Genomic DNA, 7898 nt, shown 5'->3' with positions numbered 1-7898 from the left:
CGATTAACATCTCAAAAATGAGATGTTAATCGTGCCTTTGAATGATGGTTCTTGGAGTTCTTGAACTAGGAACTTGGAATCTTGAATAAATTTGCAGAATTAATGGTGAACTTTGGAGGTTCTTGAAGTTGGATGTAGGAGCTTAGGGTTTTCTTTTTGAGGGAGTTTGATGAAATATAACATATAATGCTTCTATAGGCTTAAATATAGAGTTTGGACGGATTTTGGGTGAGGAAGAATGACTAAAGCGCCCCTAAAAATCAAAAAATTCTCGAATCTGTCCTTTGGTGGACTGTTTTGATAGTCTAGAAGATAGAACCCAACACGTTTACGCACAAAATTTCAATGAAAAATTTCCTGGGGTATTACAGCTCCAACAATCGGAGGCGCACTCAAACTAGGACCTGCACCGAAAGGGCCCATAAGGCATGAGTACGGTCCACTTGTACTCAGTAGGTATCATAAGCCGACCAAGCAAAGTAGTAAATAAAGCATACAAAATATACACTAAAGGCACGTCACCTGCAATCAGAAAATGTCCCACAACGATAGACCACACCACTTGCACTAACAGTTCTAATATATCTCACATATATTACAACAACACACCAAGATATAGAACACAAGTATACATTATGTCACAAATAAATAGAACAAGAGAGAACATGTAGATACAAGATTATCAAATAAAAGTAAAGGAAGGTAAAACAAATACATAGATGATAAGTCGATAAGGCACTACAACACATCATAAACACAATAAAGTAAGTGCAATGTATATGATGATGATGATGATGATGATTGTTGACACTCAATTTTGGCTCGCTCTTTTTCTCTAATTATTTTTACTGATGCTCCTTGGCCTTAAATAATTTGTAAAAATTAAATATAAATAAAATTCATATTTCTATATCTATTTCTACTAATTTTTAAATAAAAGGAGATTTATTTATTTGTTTATTTATTTATTTATTAAAATATTTTAATCAAATATGATTAAATATTTTAGCAAATAAAATAAAAATATCTTTCGGTAATTACATTCGCATTCTTTCTAATGTTATTTTCAAGCGATATTATATATATTTTATATTTTTATTATACACACATATTTTGGTTAATGAAAAACATATAATTAGACGTTTATATTAAATTATTTATATAATTTGTATACGTCAGACTAAAATAATTTTAGGATAACAGGGAGCATCGATAAAACTAATTCCAGTAAAAAAAAAAAAGATTATTCAAGCCAACAACAATCCAGTTTTATTTTTTATTTTTATTTCACCCGAACTCAACCCTTATTTTATGAATTTCAGCTAGGAGCTCAAATATCAGCCCGAACTCAGTATAATTTCTGTGCCCGCTCTGCCATTCCACTTCAACCGATACAATTTAATCTGATCCACCGATTTATTTTAAATTCAATGGATCTTGAAAATTTTTAGATATTTTTATATATAGGTAGATATATATAATTTATTTTTATTTAATTAATTATCTATTTATTTATATATTTATTTTCTCTCTTTTCTCTTCTCTTTAAATTTAATTCGAAACATCAAATCAAGTATCGAACGAATCAGAAAAATAGTCGTTTCAAATTAATTTTTTATATATTTGTCTGTGTATACATACATTTTCCCTTTTATTATTTTTTAAGGGGTAATCTCTTTAGGATCATCCAATCAAAATATCGAACGAATCAAAACCAGTCCAAAATCACCCGGCTAGCACAAATTAATCAAGTCCGTCAAAATTTCATCTCAAAAATTGTAATTATTTACTTATTTTTATATATATAATTTATTTATTATTATTTTTTATTTATTTTATCTTTACATTAAATTTAGACCGTCCGATCAAACGATCGGACGACTCATATTTTAATCAGCAAAATCATCCGATAATATGACTTTTTTCCTCACACATATAGTGACCACCTCCCATCTTTTCTATCTTTTCAATTCAGAACATAACAGTAATAATGGCTCCTCTCTCCTCTCCTTTCCCTTTCTTTCTTCTCTTTTCTGCTCCACCACCACCATAGCCGACAAACTCCAACCACCCTCCGCACGACCCATCTCCTCCACCCCCAAAAACCCGCCAACTCTACAGTGACGGTGAAATCAAGCACTATTTGGTACAAAAAATTCAAACCGCCATTGATGGTCATCTTTTCAAATTGCAGATCTTTTTATTTTTGGTTAAATTTGAGTTTCGAATCCTGACTTTCAAGTACGGATTCACCTATAAATTGTGTTCTCATTGTCTCTAGAGCAGAGGTCGGAAAATTGGAGGAAAAAAATTGAAACAAGCTCTGAGATAAGGGGGGAAGATTGGAGAGGGAGTTAAAAATATTTTTTTTTTGAGTTTTCGGATCCGTTGGCAAGAAAAAGAAAATTCATCGGTGAATTTATTGTTTCCCTTTCTATTTTGTTACAAGTTTGGAATCCTAGTTGGGTTCATAGTCGCCGGAAAGCTTTGTCGTTAAAGATCCAGTTTGCTGCCCAACACAAGGTGTGGACTACCCTCTCACTTTCATTTATTTCAATATGTGAGTACGTGATTTCGCTGCTCCTTTAAATTTCGTTGTTATGGACTTGTCACCTTTCGGATAAATTATGATTTCAATTCTAAAAGATGGAGTTTGTTGGTGAATTCCGACAAAATTTTGAGTTGTCGTTGTTTTTTAAAATTAAGTCTGAATATCGATCTATTTAAATTTGTGTGGCTGGAAAATTGAATTTGTAAGTATACAATTCATGTTTGGTTGATCACTATGTTGTTGTTTATTCTCGGTGGATTATTGTCATCTTAAACAATTTTTAGATATGACTATAGTATTTTGAACGACCAGGATGTGTAAAATCCACTCTTGTATCTCGCTTTCATCTTTTTCTATTTCGATTCTAAAAACATGTTACTTGTTTCATTCTTGGTTCTATGTCTCGTTACATTTGGGACTTTGTGGACAAATGAAATGTTTGATTCAGAAGTGTCTTTCTGTATCTTCCGAAATCCGTAAATTTGGCGACATTGGTTCTATTTTTGGCTTCAAGTTTTGATTACACTATAGCTGCCGGTTCCTCCTAAAAATAAGTTCGAAAACAAAAATACTTTTTCTGTTTTAAATTGTGGTTGCCTAATATTTGACCGATTTGGAGCTACCTATGATGTTATCCGAATAAAAACAAATCGTTGTTGGGATTAAATTTGAAGTCGAAAATGTCTCCACTTTGGGTTGCTTCGTTTTGACTCTTATTATTCCTGGATCACTCTTTTGCGGATATGTAAACATGTGATTTGGTCTCAAGATTTGAAATTTTGTTAATACTTCTTTTGTCTTTGCAAAAGATGTAAAGTATTGATTTTTTTTTTTTTTTACAATTTCAAACATGAGAGCTTTCCATCTCACCTGTTAATATCCTCACATGCTCATGTATATCTATGTTTTAATAACGAAGTTAGTATAGGAGTTACTTGTTTTGCTCTTGTATATTCCCAGTGTGATTACACCTACATGCCCAAGCCTTGCTCTTAATTGGCCAAAGTAATGGTTCAGTTTTGTTTTACATATTAAGAGGTTTCTAATGTGCAGATTGTCAATTTGGCTTAATGTGGTAAAATGTGACAAAAAGATCACTAATAAGATCATGTGATATAGCCTGCTTAATATGTACGCGCCAAGAATAATAAAATTGTGACGGGTGTCTCCTACTTCCTAGTTAGTAATCTTATTTTGAGCGTTACTTTGCTATCAATTTATCCTTTGGTCTATGTTATACAAAATACATCCCCACGTATATATATGCTAATTTACATGTTGATCTACATGTTGTCTTCTTACACGAGAAGTCTCTAATCTTTATCTTTTTTTTATCATGTAAATTTAGGAGTTGGGGTTCTGCAACGGAACTCATCTCGACCCAACATTGGGTCAATGCTACTAGGAGCAAAGCTTCGGAGTCGAGCAAATTAGAAGCCCAACTCATAAATGGAGTCTAGTATCTCTTATCTTCTTTGAATTTAATTTATATTTGTCATGTTGAGTTTTAGAACGACACTAACTCTTGTTATTGAATTTTTTTTTAGTTAACTTTACTTCATTATTAAAATTATGCTATCTTGTTATTCGTCGATCCTTTAGAAGTAGTTTTAACATTTCGACTTTCACTAATAACAAGTGGCTATCGCTTAAAAAAAATATTTTTTCCATAATCGGCTCTTTCATTTGAAAAACTCCTTATCGATATCTTAAATAAGATTAGCACAGCAACCTTCACATTTTCTTTAAAATAACACAAAAGATATATAAATAAAATTTCAGTTTTAACTTAATCAAGAAGGTTATCAAAATTTCAGATTTTTTCAAAATTGTTTATTCATCAACTTTAATTTTGTTTTAGTACATAACTCTAACGTTTGAACTATTTTATATTTTTAATGTACCTTCGGATTTTCAAATTCTCGAAAGATTAGAATACGCGAGGTATATACATTCTTTTGCTACCACATTCAAGGTACATTGTATTGTTTTCACAACAACTATTTTACATCATATCTATTATTACCGTTATTATTTACACCATAATATTTGCAATTATTTGAATTATTATTATTATTATTATTATTGTCATATCGAAACTATCATCATTATCTTAATTCATTATTATTATTATTATTATTATTATTATTATTATTATTATTATTATTATCATAATTGTTATTATTATCATTATTATTTTACATAGTTTCGACACCTCTATAATTCAGCATTTATTTTTCACACTCTTGAAAGTACGTTTCACAAAATATTTTATTTACTCCATAAATAATTATAGTTTAATCCACATATTTTTTTCAATGTCTCTTGTAGAATTACAAGATTTAAAATTTTCCAATATTTAGAAAATTATAGTATCATCCTTTTCATACTTAAAACGCATGAATATTTTGCGATAATTGCATTACTTTCTTTGTACGTGGTAGCGTCATGTTTGATGTACTTTAAATTTTCTTTTGAATAATAAATAATAACAAAGTTTTCTTATCACCATTTTAAGCAAATGACAAAAATAGAGTTTTTCTTAACATTTTCCTAAACTAAGCATAAGGACTATCTTCGGATAGGCTTTGAGGGGTGCCTAACACTTTCCCCTTGAGTAATCAAAACCTTTACTCAGAATCTCAAATGTTTTCGATAGACCAAAACAGAGTTTTCTACATAAAAAATGATTTTTCCTAATTTTCCTAAAAAGTTAGGTGATGACTCTAAAAAAATAATTTTTCAAATCCCAAGAGTCATATTAAACACGTAGCCACCATACTTCGTGCGCTATTTCGACCGGTTCGAAATTGGGTGCGACGATGATGATGCACGAGGTCGTCACACAACCTCCGGGATCATTGCACAATCCTTGTATACACCTACGGAGCTAAAGTTTCCCGACGTAGGACCCATGGAGGGTTCGTCAACCCATAAATAATCCACATATCGCATATCTCATTTTCAGCACATCCCTTGGAAAGGGTTTTATAAGGTGTTACAATATCTCCTCCCCAGCCCATCCCTCAGGGAGGGTTTTAAAAAGGTGTTGCAAGTGTTTCTCAGATGTCTCACGGTGGTACCAATGTTTCATGAATGAGTATGATATGACGATGTAATGATCACAACCAATCACAATAAGTATTTTCACAACCAATCACAATGATATTTTTCCACAACCACATGAGCCAATATCCACTCATTATTTTCATATCATCCATGAATTTTCACATGTCTTATTTGCCAATAAAGTATGAATATAATCACAATACACCAATGGTACCACATTAAACAACACAATACAATTATTTACATGTATTCAAGGCTATCAATATCACATAGGACCCCACACGGTCAAACATATCACATAATATCTCAATTTCGATAATCACATCACACATAGGCCCCCATATAGGCACAACACTTAGATAACCATTTTTCATGATTAGTTCTCACCCTTAACATGTATTTTGTACCATCATTTACTACTTAGCCCAGTCTAAAGAGTTAAGTCACAATCTACCTCGAAAGCCGAAACCAATCAACTACACTTGAACCCACGACCTTACTTTTCATGAACAATTCCGAACTCCACTAAAAATATCAAATATGAAATCTACGCGTCAAGACAAAACGAACGACACACAGATTGACTACTTTTGATTCGGGGTCCAAACGGACCCCCAAAATGGGTTTCCGAAAAAGAATGACAAAATCGTAACTTTACTTCAAAAACATGTTCTCCATATTTTTAGGAACCTACAGCTTGAAAACCCAAGTTAAATCGAGTAAAAAACGGAGTTCAAATCGAAGAAAAACCATTTTTGAGCTTTACCGGGTAAAATCTTTGAAATCCGGATTAAAAAACAAGAATCAGAGTTGTTTTGAAGGTGAAATTGATGAAAAACTAGTAATTATAAGATAGAAATATTATTCAAGTGAAAGAGGTGAAATTTGGGTTTAAAAGTATGCCCTAAGATTTTGAAAAATGTACTAAGAAATTACTAAAAAAAAAGGGTGAATTCTTACCTTAAATCCATAATAAAATCAAGAAAAAGATGTTAATTTAGTTTCCCAAGCTCTCACAAACTTTACTTTTAAGCTCCCACACTATTTTAGGGTTTAACTCCCAAGAGACAGGATGAAAAAATGAGCAAAATAGGTCAAAAAAGAACTAGGACTTTTCTGCACTGCTGCAAAAAAAAAACAGTACTTTTTTAAAACTCAATTAGGACTTCAACGGGGTGTCCGAAATTCGTTCAGAGTCCGATACATGCAAATGAACTATGCAACTATACTAAATTCAACGTTCCAAAAGCGTTCGCGATATCAAATTTTCTAAAAAAACATCATTTTCATAGAGTTGACCCCCGAAATTTGAAGTTACATCTTTTCAAACCGGGGGTCGAAATGAGATTTAAAAGCCGTAAAATCATGCCAAATATGCTAACATCCTAAAATCGGCATTCCGGATCTTATGGCGAAGTCGGATTTTCCATTCGTGATCATTTCGATCAAATTGGGTCCCACATCCCTATTTTTAATTTTCCAACTTTTTGACCAATAGATCGAAATGAGCTCGAATGCACCAGGACCCGAACCAAGGGTCTACTTAGCCTAAAATCAATATTCTGGAGCTGCTGAAGTAGTCCGTTTTAACATCCATCGCACGGATCAAAAGATATTCACATAAGTCCAAAATAAGGCTCTCGGGACCATCAAAATCCACAATATTGCATAAATGATACCAAAATGCATCAAAAGTCATGTCAATCACTCCCACACCCCAAAAATATCCTAATGTAACTATAAAGAGGGGTAATATAGTCAAATCACATAAAATTACAAATTTCACATATTTCATCAAATTTTTAGGTCGTTACATCATCCACCACTAAAAATCTAGTTCGTCTTCGAACTAAGGCAAAGAAATACCTGAATCAATGAAAAGTTGAGGATAGGAACTACGCATATCAGACTCAACCTCCCAAGTAGCTTCATCTACAGGTCAATGTCGCCACAGGACCTTAACCACAGGGATCACTCTAGAGCACAACCGCCTAACATCCCTAGCCAAAATGGAAATCGGTTCCTCAACAAAGGACAACCGCTCATCTAACCGAACCGAATACCAATGAATGACATAAGACTCATCAGGAATATAGCGATGAAGCATAGAAATATGAAAAACTGGATGAACAACTGATAGATCAGGGGGCAAAGCCAACTCATAAGCCACATCACCAACAGTTCGAAGAATCTCAAATGGACCAATATACCTGGGGCTAAGCTTGCCCCTCTTCCCAAACCTCATCATACCCTTTATGGGTGAAACTCGAAGGGAAAA

General features: G+C 32.7%; 1 long non-coding RNA gene across 1 annotated transcript; it reads left to right on the top strand.

Moving 5' to 3' along the window:
- The first annotated feature begins 1934 nt into the window (after nucleotides 1–1934).
- Nucleotides 1935–4098, top strand: LOC107841994. Its single transcript, XR_001665552.2, has 2 exons — nucleotides 1935–2523; nucleotides 3900–4098. It is a non-coding gene; the product is annotated as an uncharacterized LOC107841994 (long non-coding RNA).
- The last annotated feature ends 3800 nt before the right edge of the window (nucleotides 4099–7898 follow it).

Source organism: Capsicum annuum, chromosome 9 (genome assembly GCF_002878395.1).
Source record: "Capsicum annuum cultivar UCD-10X-F1 chromosome 9, UCD10Xv1.1, whole genome shotgun sequence".
NCBI classification, from domain to species: domain Eukaryota; kingdom Viridiplantae; phylum Streptophyta; class Magnoliopsida; order Solanales; family Solanaceae; genus Capsicum; species Capsicum annuum.
This window is presented reverse-complemented; position numbering and strand designations above follow the sequence as displayed.